Here is a 22,081-nt window from a genome sequence, read left to right on the forward strand (position 1 = left end):
ACCTTGTTTTTTATATGTCTCATAGTAGATATGCAAATATTAGTTTGTTTGTTTTTTTCCCAGTGTGGCTGTTCTTAGTATATATTATAGCTCAATGTGGGGTGATTTCTATTAACAAGAATGTACACTTTGTATAGTAATTGTCCAACAAATGAGTGGAGATGAATAAAGTAATACCAAGTAGGCACAGACTTTTGTTGTTCTAGAAGGAAAACCTTGCTGTGTCTCTCATCTACAGACTAATCTTCAGATTTAATGAAACTATTAATTTTCGAAAGCTCCATTAAAAATTTGTATTATTTGGTGTTTTTTGCCCTTGAGTGGTATCTCGCATGTATTTTTGGATATTAAGCTCTTATCAAATATGTGGGGGCAGGAGGAGAAGGGGGTGACAGAGGATGAGATGGCTGGATGGCATCACCGACTCCATGGACATGAGTTTGGGTAAACTCCGAGAGCTGGTGATGGACAGGTAGTCCTGGCATGCTGCGATTCATGGGGTCGCAAAGAGTTGGACATGGCTGAGCGACTGAACTGAGCTGAACTCAAATATATGATTTGGAAATACCTTCTGTCAATCTGTAAATTGCCATTTGATTTTGTTGATGTTCCTTTGTTTGGAGTTTGATGTGGTGTCACTTGTTTGTTTTTGCAGTTGTTGCCTTGTTGCCTTGGCTTTTGGTGTGAAACCCAAAAACTCATTGCAAAGAAAGAAGGCAAGAAGATTGCCTCAATGTTCTCTTCTAGGGGTTTAATCGCTTCAAGTCATGTTAAACTTTTTAATCCCTGTTTAGTTAATTTTTGTGTATGGTAAAAGACAGGGGCACAGTTTCATTTTTCCATAGAATTATTCAGTTTTCCCCATGCAATATTTGAAAAGCTTCTCCTTTTCCCACTTGATAGTCTTGGCTCCTTTCTCATAAGCTAACTGACAATATATGGGTGTGTGTTCCTTTCTTGCTTCTCTGTTCTGCTCTGTTGATCTATGTGTCTGCTTTCGTGCCAGAAGCAAATCATTCTGTTTTGATTACTATAGCTCTCTAATACAATTTGAAATCAGCAACCCTAGTCTCGAACGTAGTTCTTCTTGCCCAAGATCACTTTGACTCTGGTATTTTGTGATCTATTACAGCAGAATAGACCAAGAAGCGATGGAAAAAGTACACAGAAGAGCTATATGAAAAAAAAAAAAAAGAAAAAATCTTAATGACCCAGATAATCACAATGGTGTATTTTCTCAATCATAGCCAGATGTTCTGGAATATGAAGTCAAGTGGGTCTTAAGAAGCATTGCTTTCAGATCTGGATTCCTCAGTGTGTATGCCCAGAAGTGGTATTGCTGGGTCATATGGCAGTTCTATTTCCAGTTTTTTAAGAAATCTCCACACTGTTTTCCATAGTGGCTGTACTAGTTTGCATTCCCACCAACAGTGTAAGAGGGTTCCCTTTTCTCCACACCCTCTCCAGCATTTATTGCTTGTAGACTTTTGGATAGCAGCCATCCTGACTGGCGTGTAATGGTACCTCATTGTGGTTTTGATTTGCATTTCTCTGATGATGAGTGATGTTGAGCATCTTTTCATGTGTTTGTTAGCCATCTGTATGTCTTCTTTGGAGAAATGTCTGTTTAGTTCTTTGGCCCATTTTTTGATTGGGTCGTTTATTTTTCTGGAATTGAGCTTCAGGAGTTGCTTGTATATTTTTGAGATTAATCCTTTGTCTGTTTCCTCATTTGTTATTATTTTCTCCCAATCTGAGGGCTGTCTTTTCACCTTACTTATAGTTTCCTTTGTTGTGCAAAAGCTTTTAATTTAACAGCACTGTTTATAATAGCCAGGACATGGAAGCAACCTAGATGCCCATCAGCAGATGAATGGATAAGGAAGCTGTGGTACATATACACCATGGAATATTACTCAGCCGTTAAAAAGAATTCATTTGAATCAGTTCTAATGAGATGGATGAAACTGGAGCCCATTATACAGAGTGAAGTAAGTCAGAAAGATAAAGAACATTACAGTATACTAACACATATATACGGAATTTAGATAGATGGTGGCGATAACCCTATATGCAAAACAGAAAAAGAGACACAGAAATACAGAACAGACTTTTGAACTCTGGGGGAGAACGTGAGGGTGGGATGTTTTGAAAGAACAGCATGTATATTATCTATGGTGAAACGGACCACCAGCCCAGGTGGGATACATGAGTCAGGTGCTCGGGCCTGGTGCACTGGGAGGACCCTGAGGAGTCGGGTGGGGAGGGAGGTGGGAGGGGGGATCGGGATGGGGAATACATGTAACTATATGGCTGATTCATGTCAATGTATGACAAAACCCACTGAAATGTTGTAAAGTGATTGGCCTCCAACTAATAAAATAATATTAAAAAAAAAAAATAAAAATAAAAAAAAAAAAAAAAAAAAAAAAAAAAAAAAAAGAAGCATTGCTGCCCATAAAGCTAGTGGAGGTGATAGAATGTCAGCAAAGCTACTTAAAATTCTAAAAGATGATGCTAGTAAAGTGTTCCACTCAATATGTCAGAAATTTTGGAAAAGCCACTAGGGACCAGAGGACAGGAAGGGGTCAATCCTCATCCTAGTTCCTAAGAAGGGCAGTATTAAAGAATGTTCAAGCCACTGAACAGTTGCACTCATCTCCCATGCTATTAAGGTTATGCTCAATTCCTCCAGCCTAGGCTTCAGCATTATGTGAACATAGAAATTCCAGATGTTCAAGTTCGGTTTAGCAAAGGCAGGGAACCAGAGATCAAATTGCCAACATTTGCTGGAACATAGAGAAGGCAAGGGATCCAGAAAAGCATCTGCTTCATTGACCTCACCAAACTGTGTGGATCACAACAAAGTGGAAAACTCTTAAGGAGATGGGAATACCAGACCAACCATACCTGTCTTCTGAGAAACCTGTATGCAATTCAAATAGCAACAGTTAGAAGCAGACAAGGAACAATAAACTGGTTCTAAATTGATGAAGGAGTCCGTCAACACGGGGTATTGTCACCCTGCTGATTTTGCTTATATGCAGAGCATATGCGAAATGCTGGACTAGATGAGTCCTAAAGGCTGGAATCAAGATTGCTGGGAGAAATACCAACAACCTCAGATATGTGAGTGATACCACTGTAATGGCAGAAAGGGAAGTGGAACTAAAGAGCCTCTTGATGGGGTGAAAGAGGAGAGTGAAAAAGCTGGCTTAAAACTCGATATCAAAAAAGCTAAGATCATGGTATCTGGTCCCATCACTTCCATGGCAAATAGAAGGGGAAAAGGCGGAAACAGTGACAGATTTCCTCTTCTTGGCCTCTAAAAATCACCGTGAATTGTGACTGAAGCCATGAAATTAGAAGACGATTCCTTCTTGGCAGGAAAGCTATGACAAAACTAGACAGTGTGTTAAAAACAGAAACATCACGTTGCCGACAGAGGTCTGTACAGTCAAGGCTGTAGTCTTTCGAGTAGTCATGTATGCATGTACGAGCAGGACAGACAATAAAGAAGGAAGAGTACTGAAGAACTTATGTTTACGAACTGTGGTGCTGTAGAAGACTCTTGAGAGTCCCTTGGATAACAAGGACATCAAACCAGTCCACCTTAAAGGAAATCAACCCTGAATACTCTTTGGAAGGACTGATGCTGAAGCTGAAGCTCCAATACTTTGGCCAACTAATGTGAATAGCTGACTCACTGGAAGAGACCCTGATGCTGGGAAAGATTGAAGGCAGAAGAAAAAGAGGCTGACAGAGGATGAGATGGTTGGCTGGCATCACCAATTCAATGGGCATGAACTTGGGCAAATTCTAAGAGATGGTAAGGGACAGGGAAGTCTGGCATACTTCAGTCCCTGGAGTCACAAAGGGTCAGACACGACCTGGCAATTGAACAGAAACAACAACATTTTTATACAAGTTGTAGAATTTTTTTTTTCTGTTTTGTGAAAATTGCCTTGGAATTTTGAAAGAGACTGCAGTGAATATGTTTATAGGTTTGGGTAGCATGGATGTATTAACAATATTAATTCTTCCAGTCAATGAATATGAAATATTTTTCCTTTTGTGTCTTATAAACATTTCTTTCATGCGTCTCTTGAATGTTTTCATACATGGATCTTTCAACACCTTGCTTAAATTTATTTCTATGTATTTTTTTGATGCAATTGTAAATGGCATTATTTGTATTTCTGTAATTTGTTTTTGTGTATGGATAGGTAACTGAGTATTATATATTCAAATACAGTATACAAAATGCATGCTATTTTTACAGAGTAGACAATTCGCCACCCCTTCCGCCCCCAATAGGACATACATAACACCCAAGAATTATATGACAAGATGCTCAACATCACTATCAGGGAAGTGCAAATCCAAAGTACAACATATACCAGATCATTCCTGTTTAAATGGCTTTCACCAAAAAGTGAGAATTAAGTGTGATTGAGGATGTGTAGAAAATGGGGATCTTAATGCATTATTGGTAGGAATGTATATTGGTGCAACTTCCATGGAAAACCTTCTGGAAGTTTCTCACAAAATTTCAAAAAGAACTGTTATGTGGCCATTAATTCCACTTCTGGCTATATATTCACTTCTGAATATATATTGAAAGGAAATGAAATAATTATCTCAAAGAGAAATCTGTACTCCCATATTCATTGCATCTATATTCACAGTAGCCTAGAAACAAACCATTACAGGAACAATCTGAGTATCTGTCAGCAGGTGAAGAGATTAAAACAATGTGATGTGATATATATATGTGAATTTTATTCTTACATATGTGGCAGCATGCATGAAATTGGAGGGCCTTACGCTAACTCTTGCCTGGAAAATCCATGGACGGAGGAGCCTGGTAGGCTGCAGTCCATGGGGTCGCGAAGAGTCGAGCGACTTCACACTCACTTTTCACTTTCCTGCATTGGAGAAGGAAATGGCAACCCACTCCAGTGTTTTGCCTGCAGAATCCCAGGGACGGGGAAGCCTGGTGGACTGCAATCTTTGGAGTCGCACAGAGTCGGACACGACTGAACTGACTTAGCAGCAGCATGTTAAGTGACATAAGTTAGTGAAAGATGGATACTATATGATCTCAATTGTAAGGAATTAAAAAAAAAAAAATTGGAACTCAGGAACAGATTAGGAAAGTTATTACCAAGGCCTCAAGGGTGGGGGAAATAGGGACAGGTTTGCGAAGTAATTAGCCTCCAACTAATAAAAATAATTGAAAAAACAGTTATACATTTTAATACATGAAAGTTTTAAGGTCTGAGATTCTAATGTATAGCATGATGGCTATAACTGATAAAATTGTGTTGTATAATTGATGCTGTCTTTGAGAGTGGAACTTGCCTGTGTTCTCTTCAAAAAGTAAAAGGCAAATATGTCAGATGATAGGTATGTTACTTAAGTTAAAAGAAAGGGAAACTCTTTTCTAATACATATGTAAATGAGGGTCAGCACTATGGCAGAGGGTAGGTGGAAATGGCAAGTATACTGGAGTGGGTTGCAATTTCCTCCTTCAGCAAAGCTTCCCGACTTAGGGATTGAAACATGCCTGTGTCTCCTGCATCACAGGCAGATTCTTTAGCTGTTGAGTCATCAGGGAAGTCCTAACTAAACTACCATAAGACCTAGAAATTCTACTATTGGGCATATACCCTGAGAAAACCATAATTCAAACAGACACGTGTACCCCAAAATTCATTGCAACAGTGTTTACAATAGCCAGGACATGGAAGCAACCTAGATGTGCACTGAGAGAGGAATGGATAAAGAAGTTGTGGTGCATCTATACAAGGGAATTTGAGTTAACCATAAAGAGAAGTGAATTTGGGTCACTTGAGCTGAGGTGGATGAACCTACAGCCTATTGTGGAGAGTGAAGTAGGTCAGAAAGAGAAAACCAAATGTTCTATATTAATGAGTATTTAAGGAATCTAGAAAAATGTCACTGATTTACCTGTTTTCAGGGCAGAAAGAGAGACACAGACAGAGAATATGTTTGTGGATACAATGCGGGAAGGAGAGGGCAAGTTGAATTGAGAGTCGCACTGAAACACAGTACATTATCACGTGTAAAATGTTAACAGACAGCTGGCGGGCAGTGGCTGTGTGACACAGGAAGCTCACCCCGTCTGTGTGACCACCTGGAGACGCGGGGCGGGGTGCGAGCGGGGGACTCAGGAGGGAGGGGGGATATGTGCACTTAGGGCTGACTCACATGGCTGTACAGCAGAAACCAACACACTGTAAAGAAATTATACTCCAGTTACAAGTAAATTTAAAATATAATTTATACATCTATCAAATTCTCATGTTATATATTTATTTATTTTTTATTTTATTTTTTTAAAATTTGTTGGAGGCTAATTACTTCACAACATTGCAGTGGGTTTTGTCATACATTGACATGAATCAGCCATAGGGTTACATGTATTCCCCATCCCGATCCCCCCTTCCACCTCCCTCTCCACCCGACTCCTCTGGGTCCTCCCAGTGCACCAGGCCCGAGCACTTGTCTCATGCATCCAGCCTTGGCTGGTGATCTGTTTCACCATAGATAATATACATGCTGTTCTTTTGAAACATCCCACCCTCACCTTCTCCCACAGAGTCCAAAACTCTGTTCTGTACATCTGTGTCTCTTTTTCTGTTTTGCATATAGGGTTATCATTACCATCTCTCTAAATTCCACATATATGTGTTAGTATGCTGTAATGTTCTTTATCTTTCTGGCTTACTTCACTCTGTATAATGGGCTCCAGTTTCATCCATCTCATTAGAACTGATTCAAATGAATTCTTTTTAACTGGCTGAGTAATATTCCATGGTGTATATGTACCACAGCTTCCTTAACCATTCGTCTGCTGATGGGCATCTAGGTTGCTTCCATGTCCTGGCTATTACAAACAGTGCTGCAATGAACATTTGGGTGCACGTGTGTGGAGAAAAGGGAACCCTCTTATACTGTTGGTGGGAATGCAAACTAGTATAGCCAATATGTAAAACAGTGTGGATATTTCTCATGTTATATGTTTAAATATCTTACAGTTTTATTTGCCAAATCTGTCTCAAAACAATACTCTGCTTGCTAATCACTATTCATGGCATGATTTATACATGTTGCGTCTACAAAGGAAAATGAAGTTCTTTGCACTATCTCCTGAGAAAGGCAAAATGGAGACTTTTTCAATGCTTAAATATCACTTAGGAAAAAGGATTAATAATTAAGTAGTTATCAGTGAATGAATAGCCCTCAACCTCTGGCCTCACTTTTAACTCAACCTTGCTTCTCCTCTTTCTAGTGCTTTGGTAGGTTCCTTATCTTTGAGGCCAAATTTAACAAGTCAGCTTCCATACAAATATTATAACTGGGTGCTTAGTCCCCAGTGGTGACAAAGTCCCTTATCACTTGACGCTTCTTGTGTGAAATAAAAACCTCCCCCTGTATCATTTGTGCTTTTAAAGTAGATCTAAAAGGCTGAGGGTAGGTATCACAGTGGGAGAGGTTTTGTTTTCCAAGCTGGATTTCTCTTGTCAGGACTAGACTGGTGGTGTATGAAATTTTTCAGGCTGCTTGAGCATCAGTGGCTGTCTTATGCTTGTATACATATGCCCATCACACACAGATATACACACACACTCTCTCCACATAATAAATGACTGGCATGCAAAGGAAAGTCATGTTCCCATTTTCTAGTGACTGAAGATAAAAAATTTAGCCTTATCTTGCTGCCCTAATTCTCTTCTCTTCAGAGTAATATGTGAATGAAAAAAGTGAAAAGCCACACAAAACCTTCAAATCAGAAGAGAATTTTAACTTTCCTACTTCATTTTGTTAAAAAAATATTCAAATAAATATAAATACATAGACATCAATATATTCATATAGATATTCATAAATGGTAGCTGAAGGATCTTCTAACAAGGATGTCATTAACTTTGGTGTGGAAGGTCTGTGACAGTGTTTATGATGACCAGTCCCTGAAATGTTAGACATTTTTCATGTGGTTGAAATATATTCTTTCTGGACACTTCAGATCATACAGCCTTTGTGGGGCTACACGCAAAACCGAGAAACTTGCTCTTGTTTTCCTATCACACCTCAAATTTTGAACTTCTGGGGGTGTCTTATAAACAGAAGTCTCATCCGAAATGGCTTCTGTTAAAATGTCGATGTGTTGCTTTTGAAAAAATATTTTTATTATTTGTTACCATAACATTGGAATTTTCGACTACTTTTCCATTCTGTAGGAAGTTTTCCATTTTTAAATCTGAGTGTTTGTGTTAAAGTTATAAGAACTTTGCATAACAGTCTTTAAAACTTAATGCTTTCATCAAATTTTGGAACTAGAAAATAGGATCAGGGTGACCTGATTTCTCTCATTCCTTTTGGTTACAGAGTGGGATCCACATCAGATGGTGACCATTCTGCTCCTTATATAATTCCTGGGAAGTCGGTCCACAGTTTCCTTTAATGATCCATCCACCCCAGGACTCAACAGCTCAGATTGTTGAAATTTCGTGTTATATATGCCTTGAATCTTGAAGTCATTCCATGTTTTGTTTTCCATTTTCTATGGAAGTTGAAACCGTTCTAGTCTAACAATCTCTAATACACTTTGATGTGATTATTACATGATCTTGTACATAATATACTAAAGGCAAGCCATCTTAAGCATTTAGCATTTCTCATGTCTTCCTTTGTACTCTATCTTTTGTATATTTTGGCATATAAATACATAATCATGATTGAGATTGTTTCAAAGCTTCATAATTTACAAAGCAATTTTTATATCCATGCTGGTCTTAGTCTCATTGTGATAAGCAAGGAGACAAGGGTTTCATGAACTAATGGAAGAAAGAAATCTGGGAAGGAAGGAAAGAAGTTAAGGTGATGTGTAATGAATGGTTGAATAGAGCAGGAAATGGATGTAAGAACATGAAATAATGGGATGCTTACATATTTCAATAGCCAAACTATGTAACATGGATGTGTCTGCCAAGAACAGTTGCCCTTTTCTGATTCAATAATTTTTGAAGCAAAATCAAAGCCTCATATTTCTGTAGACTCTTGCCTGATTGAATCCCACTCTGACAAAGTTGGCACACAGATGCTCCGCACACAGGTGTGTACACAGACGTTGATGAGTGAAATGAGCCGATTTGCATTGTGGCCACCAATCGCTGTTTGGTCTGCCCCTCTATCCCACCAATTTTCTCTGCTCTTCCTGCATGTTCTTCCGGGTAGGATGTGGGAAATGTGTAGCTCAAACACACACCTTAAAAGAGTAAGGATAAAGTTGACTCCGTTACAAATTAAAGTTACACTGCTGGCTTAGCAGTAAAGAACCCAGCTGTCAATGCAGGAGACCCAGGGTCCGTTTCCTGAGTGGTGAAGATCCCCTGAGCAAGGAAACGGCAACGACTCCAGTATTCATGCCAGGAAAATCCCACGGACAGAGGAGCCTGGTTGGTGACCGTCCATGTGGTTTCAAAAAGAATCAGGCACTAATCAGTGACTAAATAACAAAATCAGGGAAGTCTTTCCCCCATCATTCCCTCTTTCTGGCCACTGCTGAATATGATTTAAAAACTGGAGATATGGAGTTATAATTGAAATCAGAAATACATACTAATTTTCCAATTGAAGGAGGAATCTGTAAACCCAGTCCTTGAATGCTTAAAATCTTAGAACTTCATTAAGTTGTGATGACTACAGTGAGACAGTCAAGGCTGAGAAATAGAAGCTCAGCCTTCTCTCCCCAGCAAGACAGCTGCCAGATGACGCTGTGCTCTGAGCTTGTTCTCTTGGCCTCTGTCCTGCTTGTCTCCTGCATGTGGAGCAGGAAAACTTAAAAAACTGTTAGGATTTGGGGGGCTCAGATATCCAATGGCAAAAATTTTCCCCAATCCCACAAAGAAAGCAACCCTTTTTTTTTGAAAAATTTAAGGGAAGATTTATGGACGTTCAGGTTTATAAAACCATCTGGCACTTCATAGTTTGCAGGCTGGCTGCTTTGAGAGTTCAAAGTTTGGACTGACCACACCACTATCGCTACCACTCCCTCCTCCTTCTTTAATAGTTCAATTTAGTTTCTACTTTGATACCTAAGAGGCTAGTCTTTTAAACTTATTGGACAACTTGTAAAAATTAGTAGGATTTAGAAGAAGGTATCTGTTGCTTTTTAAGCGCATTTTTACTGTTTGTCCCTTGCTGCATTTAGGAGTCTAGTTGGTGACCTCTGAGTTTCCACTTAGCTTAGCTTCCTTATGGAAACACTGCATAATTTGGGTTTTGTTTGAGCAGTTGGTGACTTTTGACCCCTCTCAGTAAGGTGTTTAGGCTGAGGAGGACTGAAAGAAGGTTCAAGATGGGATATTCCCAACCTCTGCCAAGCTAGAGTAGTCTTCCTCTCAGCATAGCAAACCCTTATATAGAAATGGTCTCCAATCTCTATAGAGTATTCTGGCGGAACAACTCAGATCAAAGGCTTGCTATTTGAAAAATGCACATTCACATTGGAGAACAAAAAGAAAATGTTATGCAAGTCAAAAATATCACTTCAAAGTATCTCAAGTGTATTCTCAATTTCAAATGAAAACGGAGAACATGAGAACAGGGTGTATGTTTTCTCTGCCTAATTCTGTTTGTAATTGAGATGAAATCTCGACTATCCCTTTACTGCTAGTGACGGGTCCACAACGGCTCTGGGTGTTGGGCAATCTGCTTATTAATTGCCTGTACCTGTGATAATCTTGTACACTTAGTTTACAAGGATGACAAACTTTTATCTATCTCACTCTTTTTGAATGCAGATTAGTTACACTTTTTTTAAAAGTATAGCATTTTAGGGAAGAATTTAAAATGAGAAACAGAGATAATGTGGATTAGCCCTTTAGATACCTTTCTTTCTAGGAAATCAGTTGTGTCCATAGGATTTGTTTCTGTTTTTGTTATAGTATTTGTTGAGTATCCATCTTATGGGTGTCTGCCATTCTCCTGGGTACAGTGTAACTGTATCTTTAGATTACACAACATTTTAGGCATAGAGCTCTTGATTTTTTTCTTTGCATGTTCAAAATGGTTTATGATAACATTAGAAAAAGTCTTCTGTGTGCATCTATGCATGCAAAAGTTTTAGCGTATTATGTATCTACTTACTTGACATATGTACCTTGCATACATTATCTGATTTGCCAGAAACTAAATATTAATTAACCATATTGTGATGAAAATGAACTCTCCTGACAACTCTTTCTTTCCCCATATTCTTTCCTGAAATGATGATGGTGAACTATAATGTTGTGGAATCTATGTTCAGAATGTACAGCTCAAAACATGAGACTAAGAGATTGAATCTTGAGGTCTGATCTGTTCCTTAACTTTGCCTTAAGCCTTTAGACATTAGGTCAGCAGTTAGGCAAGGCGATATTTTTCCTTCCACAACAGTAGCTCTTGTTTTGCTTCTCAACCTCTGATACATCTACTTATTTGCATCCTCTTTCCAACACAGTGCTAGCATGTCAAAATTCATATGTAGACTGAGACGAAAACTGAATGGTGGGTCTTACATGATACTACAGAGTCATTTGTTTGGAAAATGGGGAGACTCCAGATTGAGCAGATATGATACACAGATATTTGTCTAAACTGGTCTGGACCTGACTTATCTGTGAGTGAATCTTCGTTACCAGACCTGAGTTTCATTTCTACTTAAACTCCAAAAGTGCTTCAGAGATTTTGATCAGGTTATTTTGAATTTACTTTTAGTTAATTCCCTTAGCAGAGAAGGCAATGGCAACTCACTCCAGTACTCTTGCCTGGACAATCCCACGGGCAGAGGAGCCTGGTGGGCTGCAGTCCATGGGGTTGCAAAGAGTCGGAGAGGAGTGAGCGACTTCACTTTCACTTTTCACTTTCATGCATTGAAGAAGGAAATGGCAGCCCACTCTAGTGTTCTTGCCTGGAGAATCCCAGGGACGGCAGAGCCTGGTGGGCTGCTATTTATAGGGATGCACAGAGTTGGACACGACTGAAGCGACTTAGCAGCAACAGGAGCAGAAATCCCCTTGAACTCAGTTTATAGACCAGGGGGAACCTCCCAACACTTTGCAGAATGAAATTGCACCCCCTAAAATGGCTACTTCTTGTATTGCTCAGTGACTGATTGGTGTACGAAATCAGGCTGACTTGGGCACTTTTCTTGCCTTCTGTTTTATAGTTAGTAGAAGGCTCTGAGTGCCTAACGTAAAAAAGATGTCCTTTTCATTATAGGGGACTGGAATGCAAAAGTAGGAAGTCAAGAAACACCTGGAGTAACAGGCAAATTTGGCTTTGGAGTACAGAATGAAGCAGGGCAAAGGCTAATAGAGTTCTGCCAAGAGAACACACTGATCATAGCAAATACCCTCTTTCAACAACACAAGAGAAGACTCTACACATGGACCTCACCACATGGTTGAGACCGAAATCAGATTGATTATATTCTTTGTGGCCAAGGATGGGAAAGCTCTATACAGTCAGCAAAAATAAGCCATGGAACTGACTGTGGCTCAGATCTTGAACTCCTTATGCCCAAATTCAGACTTAAATTGAAGAAAGTAGGGAAAAGCACTAGACCATTCAGGTATGACCTAAATCAAATCCCTTATGACAATACAGTGGAAGTGAGAACTAGATTTAAGGGACTAGATCTGATAGACAGAGAGCCTCATGAACTATGAATTAAGGCACATGAAATTTTACAGAAGACAGGGATAAAGACCATCACCAAGAAAAAGAAACGCAAAAAGCAAAATGGTTGTCTGAGGAGGCCTGACTGTGAAGTCAAGTGAGCCTTAGGAAGCATCACTATGAACAAAGCTAGTGGAGGTGATGGAATTCGAGTTGAGCTATTTCAAATCCTGAATGATGATGCTGTGAAAGTGCTGCACTCAATATGCCAGGAAATTTGGAAAAGTCAGCAGTGGCCACAAGACTGGAAATTGTCAGTTTTGATTCCAGGCCCACAGAAAGACAATGCCAAATAATGCTCAAACTACCACACAAATGCACCCATCTCACACTCTAGTAAAGTAATGCTTCAAATTCTCCAAGTCAGGCTCAGCAGTATGTGAAAGTGAACTTCCAGATGTTCAAGCTGGTTTTAGGAAAGGCAGAGGAACCACAGATCAAATTGCCAACATCTGCTGGATCATTGAAAAAGCAAGAGAGTTCCAGAAAACATCTATTTCTGCTTTATTGACTGTGCCGAAGCCATCGACTGTGTGGATCACAATAAACTATAGAAAATTCTGAAAGAGATGGGAATACCAGACCACCTGAGCTACCTCTTAAGAAACATGTATGCAGGTCAGGAAGCAACAGTTAGAACTGGACATGGAACAACAGACTGGTTCCAAATGGGAAAAGGAATATATCAAGATTGTATATTGTCACCCTGCTTATTTAGCTTATATGCAGAGTACATCTTTAGAAATGCTGGGCTGGAAGAAGCACAAGCTGGAATCAAGATTGCTGAGAGAAAAATCAACCTCAGATATAGAGAGACACCACCCTTATGGCAGAAAGTGAAGAAGAACTAAAGAGCCTCTTGATGAAAATGAAAGAGGAGAGTGAAAAAGTTGGCCTAAAGCTCAACATTCAGAAAGCTAAGATCATGGCATCTGGTCCCATCACTTCATGGCAAATAGATAGGGAAACAGTAGAAACAGTGGCTGACTATATTTTCCTGGGCTCCAAGATTGCTGCAGATGGTGATTGCAGCCATGAAATTAAAAGACCCTTACTCCTTGGAAGGAAAGTCATGACTAACCTACACAGCATTTTTAAAAGCAGAAACATTACTTTGCCAACAAAGGTCCATCTAGTCAAGGCTATGGTTTTTCCAGTGGTCATGTATGGATGTGAGAGTTGAACAATCAAGAAATCTGAGTGCTGAAGAATTGATGCTTTTGAACTGTGGTGTTGGAGAAGACTCCTGAGAGTCCCTTGGACTGCAGGGAGATGCAACCAGTCCATCCTAAAGGATATCAGTCCTGGGTGTTCATTGGAAGGACTGATGTTGAAGCTGAAACTCCAATACTTTGACCATCTCATGTGAAGAGCTGACTCATTGGAAAAGACCATGATGCGGGAAAGTTGAAGGCAGGAGGAGAAGAGGATGACAGAGGATGAGATGGTTGGATGGCATCTCTGACTCAATGGACATCATTTTGGGTAGACTCCGTGAGTTGGTGATGGACAGGGAGGCCGGGCGTGCTGTGGTTCATGGGGTCACAGAGAGTTGGACACAACTGAGTGACTGAAATGAACTGAACTGAAGCATATATATTTTTTCCATTTCTTTTTATTAGTTGGAGGCTAATTACTTTAGTGGTTTTTGCATACATTCACATGAATCAGTCATGGATTTACATGTGTTCCCCATCCTGAAACCCCCTCCCTCCTCCCACCCCACCCCATCCCTCTGGGTCATCCCAGTGCACCAGCCCTGAGCACTTGTCTTATGCATCCAACCTGCACTGGCGATACTTGAGTGAATACAGAGCTAGAGGCTCAAGACTTAACAGACACCTTTTGCTTACTCACTTCTCCTTTCCTTTCCTCATTTCACATCTGTCACTAGATATCTCAGATGATTCCTCCAGAGAGTGGGCGTTTCCACCTGCCACTGATGTGAAATGCACTAAAAATAGTTTTGACCTTTGACAGACATATCAACTTCAGTTTTTCTAAGTATGAACACCAAATGAATTCTGACATGGGGATTACTGACCTCACGTCTACCTACTGGGATTGATCCATGTTTGCCATCACAATTTAGAAAAGTACATATGAAAATATCACATGATGTGAATTTCAGTTGCAAATATTGGGGATCTTCAATCCATCTGTTATCATAACTGAGAAATTTAGAAAATGTCTGAAACTGTATATATGCAATTTTATATACTGTTTTACATATAGATATAGTTTATATATATATATATATATATATAAATTTAAATATAGCTAGCAAATGTTATTTATATTAAATACTTTTACCTTTATCAAGAAAGGGAAAAACAAATTCAGACTTTCATGTTATTGTGTTTGATCTTTCCACTTAACCTTCTCAATCAAGTTCTAGTTTTCACTCTAAATTGAGTGAAATCCACACTAAGTTTGTTTTCTCCTCAGGCTTATTAAATACTTCATCAAGGGGTCATCTTCATGTATTTTCTGACCTCTAAATTTCACCAGAGCAAACCCACAGTTTGCCTCAAAACCTCATCAGAGTCTGCCAGCCTTGCCCTCTTGTTCATTTGTTTGAGATTTTTATAATAAAGATGCATTTCTGGGTATGTAGGCGAAAATATCCATACTTTTCTACAATGTTATGGCAAAAGCCTTGGTCAGTGGTTTTCACCGGAGTGGGGAAGCTCTATTTTTATTATTAGAGTCACCCCTTGGGCCTGGGTAAAATGCAGATTGCAGAAAAGAAGACATGACCATCCCAAGAACTTTGGTCTTTGACCCAGAAATATATCCTAATGCGTCTCTGGCTGAATTTCTACAGTGAATCTTATCATAGTAAAACTGACAACCATGAGTTGTTTGGAAATGTTTACGCTGTAGTTTCTTAACCACATGTGAACACCATCGGGGCATTTATAAATAATCTTTGGATTCTTAAAATTCACAAACATTTGTCTGACCTTGAGAAAGGCCACAAGGAGAGTATATGGAATGCCGAATCTGGAATAACTGAATTAAATGAGATAATGTATGTGATAATTCTCTGTGACTTGTAACTACAAGACTAATGTTGATCATTGGTATGTACAGTTTGATTATTTTCTTTAGGTTCCATGGAATAACATTTAGGTTAGGTCAGATATTTGATTTCTGTATGTGTCATAGTGAAACATAAATTGAACTAGGTTCACATAACTGATTCTGTTCTTGCTTTGGTATACCAGTTTTCTGTTGGTTCTAGACCCCTTCTACCCCTATTTGTAGGCAATGTTACTTTCTTCTGCTTTATCTCTGTCTCTTTCTCTTAGAAATCATCTGTACCTCACCTGAGTCTATGTTTTGAGGCTGGGGCTGACCCTATTTCCTCACTCTAGGGATGGCCCGCTGTCTTGATATGACAACTCAGGATTCACCTAATTTGTTCATGGTGGGCTTGTGAGTAGTGCTAACTTAACTATACTTGCCTCTGGGACTTTGCTAGGACTTTTGGGATGAATAAGGATACAGCGTCTAGTAGTCGCATTTTCTGTTCTGTGGGGACAGCCTGCCTATCAACCTGGAGCTAAGGAGAGGGATGGACAAAAGAGACACATTCCTGATAATAAAGGTTGGAGTCTGCTTTCTCCCATTCTCCAACTCAGTCCCACTGAACTTCCCTGCTCTGTGGTCCAAAGAACATCTCCATGTTTTTGTCTGTTTAATTTGCTTCACAGAAGCCTCTGTTCCTGGCAATGGAATGTTCTGGTTTCTTCCCACCGCCATTCACTGGCTGGCTAGTGGTTGTGTTACTTTGAACTTGAACAGTCATGTGTCCTCACGTTCAGTGTTTTCATGTGTAAAATTAAATTATTAAATTGTAGCATTAGAAATCAAACAAACAGTATCCAGTAATGAAAATATTTCAGGAGTTTTATCAATTTATGGGAGTTGGGTGATATTAAATGAGTTGTTATCAGCCTCGATCCAAAAATGGAGAAGGAGTCATCTGTGGAACTTAAGCAGACTTTTGCAGGGGAGGACACCTTGAAGAACTGTGATTGTATCTGGGAAATTTTAAGAGGAGGGAGCCAGGGGAAGATGTTCACTGATCTCATTTTGTTTCCTTCCATCCATCTCCTGCAGGGCTTCCCATTTGTTGATCCCAATAGGAAGACAGAAAGTAAGGCGGCCTGTTGATGTGGTCCCTAGGCCAACCCACAGAGGCCATAAACATGGTGGAGAAGGAAGAAAGTATATCCAGAAGGGCAAAGAGAAGGTATCTGGCCTGGCAGATAATCTTGGACTTGTCTTTCAGTTCTAAAATAAAATGAGGATGAATAAAAGTCTAGAATGACATGACATTGGGATTCGTTTGGGTTAATGTACACATGTGAGTGAGAAAAGAGAAAGGAAATCTTACATTACTCTCCCCTCTTTTCTGCACATTTAATATCCCAGTTCATTGGAAGCAAGACTTATTAGGCCAACGATGTTTTACTGTTTCAAGTGACAGTCACAAGAGTTAGGTAATTTACTATCTAAATAAGACAATAAATTCATTCAAATTATTCTTGAACGTTGCTTTTAAAAATTAGAATAGGACTTTCAGTACTGATTTTCAATATAGATTTAGAAAAGTGCTTTTCTTTTGTATGCAGTAGAGTTGAATAGCTTTAACTTACTCATCTAATATGTGCTTAAAAAAATCAGAAAAGTAAACTTACAGATGTGTAGAACAAACTAGTGGTTAGTAGTGGGTTGGGGGTTATTTAGTGATGGTGAGTGTACTAACTATTGGATATAAGTTAATCTGAAGGATGTTTTGTACAATATGAGTAATATAGCCAAATTGTATATATTTTTAGATAAAATAGAAGACAGACAAACATTTGTTTTAAAAAACTAACGACTAAGAGGAGGCCTAGTGTTTCACCTGGTTTCTCCTCTAACAAGGTAGGAATTTGTCTAAATGCTTGAGAAAGCCTGACCATGTTAGGCTTATTGCAAGACCGCAAAGGATGCATAAAACCATATATACCATGACAGTGAAGAAAGCTGAGTGCCAGAGAATTGATGCTTTTGAACTGTGGTGTTGGAAAAGACTCTTGAGAGTCCCTTGGACTGCAAGGAGATCCAACCAGTCCATCCTATTGGAGATTAGTCCTGATTGTTCATTGGAAGGACTGATGCTGAAATTGAAACTCCAATACTTTGGCCACCTCATACGACAGTTGACTCATTGGAAAAGAACCTTATGCTGGGAAGGATTGGGGGCAGGAGATGGGGATGATAGAGGATGAGATGGCTGGATGGCATCACTGACTCGATGGACAAGGGTTTGTGTAGACTCCGGGAGCTATTGATGGACAGGGAGACCTGGTGTGCTGTAATTCATGGAGTTGCAAAGATTTGGACACTGCTGAGTGACTGAACTGAACTGAACCATTCTTGTGGGTGATTTAAAGAATGTTCAAGAGTAAGGTTTTCTCCATACAAATTTCCCCCACTTATTTAACTCCTAAGTAAGATACACCTGCATTGTAATGGCACAATAGAATATTTAGACTTGTTGTTGTTCAGTTCTAAATCATGTCCAACTATTTGCATCTCTACAAATTGCAGCACGTAGAATCCCCTAACTTTCAGAATATTCAGAAAGAACAATTCTGTATAAAGATATGGAAGTCTTACGAATTTAGAAAAAAGCCTGTTCAATTCTTGTTCTATGTTAGAACTGCATCCTTGTAGTTATGAAATCTAAATGTATGCGTGTTAACCTACAATACAGAAACACCGCCCTCCTCCTTGGTGATAGTGATGGTCTGTGTCTATAGATCAGTTCAGTTCAGTTCAGTTCAGTTGCTCAATCATGTCCAACTCTCTTCAACCCATGAATTACTGCAGGCCAAGCCTCCTTGTCCATCAACAACCCCCGGAGATTACTCAAACTCAAGTCCATCAAGTTGGCGATGCCATCCAGCCATCTCATCCTCTGTCGTTTCCTTCTCCTCCTGCCCCCAATCTTTCCCAGGATCAAGGTCTTTTTCAGTGAGTCAACTCATCCCATGAGGTGGCCAAATATTGGAATGTCAGCCTCAGCATCAATCTTTCCAATGAACACCCGGGACTCATCTCTTTTAGGTTAGACTGGTAGGATCTCCTTGCAGTCCAAGGGACTCTGAAGATTCTTCTCGAGCACCACAGTTTAAAGTCATCAATTCTTCAGTGCTCATCTTTCTTCACGGTCCAACTCTCACACCCATTCATGACCACTGAAAAACCATAGCCTTGATAGGACAGACCTTTGTTGGCAAAGTAATGTCTCTACTTTTTAACATGCTATCTAGTTTGGTCATAACTTTCCAACCAAGGAGTAAGCGTCTTTTAATTTCATGGCTGCAGTGTCTATAGTTAGGGAAGTAACACAGGCTTCTTCTGCTGTGGCATGGTTCTCCTGTGTCATGCCCACCAGAGAGGTCTGCGTGTGGCCATCTCCATCTATGCGGACCTTGTGTGTGGGTAAACCGCAGTTCTCTAGCACCCCTGCCAAGAACTTTGTCTTGGGCACTGGAGGTGCAAACTACAGAGTCACAAGATTTCATTCTATCCCAAAGGGTTCATCAGAAAGGTATAATCCATAGGAGTCAAAACAGGCAGCCTGGAAAAGAACACAAACCATGACCAAGATCATGGTCTTGAACATCTACATAAATTTAAGAGAAAAATCTCACCAAACTGTTTGATATGTATTCTCAAATAACACTTTTTATTGGCTGCCAGCATGTAAAGGTGGAGCATTCATAATCTGGAGGTCACAGTGTAGACTCTTTCCTCTTACAAAGTCTCCTGTCTCATTCCTTTCCATTTGCATTGGTGAACTGAAGTCTTTGCACCCACTGGTAGAGTGCAAAGATAAGGGATTTGACCCAGAAAAAAATTCAACCTCACATCACTTGTAAGAAGTATGAATTGTTATTTCATTCTAAAAATAGCCTTTTTTTTTTTAGTTTATTCTATGCACTAGGCAGTTTAAGAGATGCTTATGTAGTCTACATTGTCACATTTATATTTTTATTCACATGATGATACATGGCGGGGATGATTCTCTAGTTATTTTATAGCTAGAGAACTTTCTCTCCTGCTTTGCTTTTCCCTCCTACATATTAGACTTTGTTGTAAGTTTTAAACATTCTTTTACTTAAATCTTTTAAAGATTTATTTTATTTCCAGACCTTCTACCACAAACTGTTCCATCAATCTCCTGGGTGGTCCCCAGTCCATGAATTAATATCCCTGGAATCCCCTTCTGCTCCCTCTAATACTGGTCCCATTCTTCAGCGGGACTTTGTTATAAACATAGCACTATAATTGTGTCTCTGCTCCCTAAACCCTTGCATGGCTCCCCCTTTTCCCTAGAAGAAAGCCCACTTTTCTTCCCACTGTCCTGGGTCTCTCCTAGATCTGGCCCTTGCCTGGGCTTCAGCTTCACTCCTGCCCTGTCCTCTCCTCTCTCCAGTCCAGCTACACCAGACCTGATCAGTTCCCTGAACATACCATGATCCTGCACCATCTTCCTTGCCTTGCTTTGCTTTGCCTAGAATGTTTTTTCCTTAGTTTGTTCAGCTACCTCCCATGTATCTTTTAGATTTTTAGCTTCTGCACCAGTTCCTTGGACAGTGACTCCTCACCCTTTTGACTAGGAGCTGAGTTCCCTTGCTCTCTGCTCCCATAGTGTGAATCCTTCCTGTTTCCACAGCTCTTCATGTTTGCGATTACTCGTTCAAATACCTGTCTTTTTCACTAGAATAAATCTTAATGAAATCAGTGACCTCACCTGTCCCATTTATAAAAGGATTTTCTTTCTATAATGTAGAATCTGGTGCTGGGGAGGTATTCAGTAAACCATTGTCAAATACATAAATATTTTAATGAAAATAGAGAACTGGAGAGGTTGAATCTCCTGTCCTGAGTCATACAAGTTATACCTCTGGCCACACCTGGATTAGAACCCACGTGTGTTTATCAAGAGAGTCCAGCTTTCCCTCCATTTGACTGCTACCTTCAGGAAGGGCTGGTGTGACTGGAAAGGTTCATTTATACTTTTGCTGTTTTCTGCCTTTGGAATAGTGTTTGTTTTTGTTTTTTTTTTCATACTCTTTTTTTTTTTTGATTATTTTATTAGTTGGAGGCCAATCACTTTACAACATTTCAGTGGGTTTTGTCATACATTGACATGAATCAGCCATATAGTTACACGTATTCCCCATCCCGATGGAATAGTGTTTTGGATCTGGTTTTATATAATGGACAATTCTAAGATCTTTGTGATAATAGAACATATACTTTAAAAGAGTATTTTGAAAATTATAGATGCCTGATTAGTGATATTCCTACATGTTTTAGAAAGTTATATAATCCAGAATGTTCATGTGAAAAATATCATTAACTACTTTTAATTTTCATCTTGAATTTTATGTTAAAATTTAAAGTATTTTTTGCTTTGTTTTTATTTATTTATTTTGTCATCTTCTAAGGGATTCCCTGGTGGCTCAGATGTTAAAGAATCCACTTGCAATGAAGGAGAGCTGAGCTCGATCCCTGAGTTTGGAAGATATCCTGCAGGAGGGCATGGCAACCCACTTCCGTTTTCTTGCCTGGAGAATTCCAGGGATGGAGGAGCCTGATGGGCTACAGGCCATGAAGTCACAATAGTCACACACGACTGAGTGAATAATACACACATACCACTACCAAATACTTTTTCACTATAAGGTTGTGTAGGGTGTGGTGGTACCCCACGTTTATACATCAGTATTCTGCAGATACTTTTAATGTATTGGTGGTGGACTAACCATAAAGAAATCTTGCTATTTTCGATAACATGAATGAATCTTGAGCTCATTCAGTTCAGTTCAGCTCAGTCGCTCGATCATGTCCGACTCTTTGAGACCCCATGAATCGCAGCACGCCAGGTCTCCCTGTCCATCACCAACTCCTGGTGTTTACTCAAACTCATGTTCATTGAGTCGGTGATGCCATCCAGCCATCTCATCCTCTTCTGTCCCCTTCTCCTGCTGTCTCCAATCCCTTCCAGCATCAGGGTCCTTTCCAATGAGTCAACCCTTTGCATGAGGTAGCCAAAGTATTGGAGTTTCAGCCTCAGCATCAGTGCTTCCAATGAACACCCAGGACTGCGCTCCTTTAAGATGGATGGTTGATTGGATCTCCTTGCAGTCCAAGGAACTCTCAGGAATCTTTAACAACACCACAGTTCAAAAGCATCAATTCTTCGGTGCTCAGCTTTCTTTACAGTCCAAATCTCACATTCATACATGACCACAGGAAA

The sequence above is a fragment of the Muntiacus reevesi genome, chromosome 20, assembly GCF_963930625.1.
Source record: "Muntiacus reevesi chromosome 20, mMunRee1.1, whole genome shotgun sequence".
Lineage (NCBI taxonomy): Eukaryota > Metazoa > Chordata > Mammalia > Artiodactyla > Cervidae > Muntiacus > Muntiacus reevesi.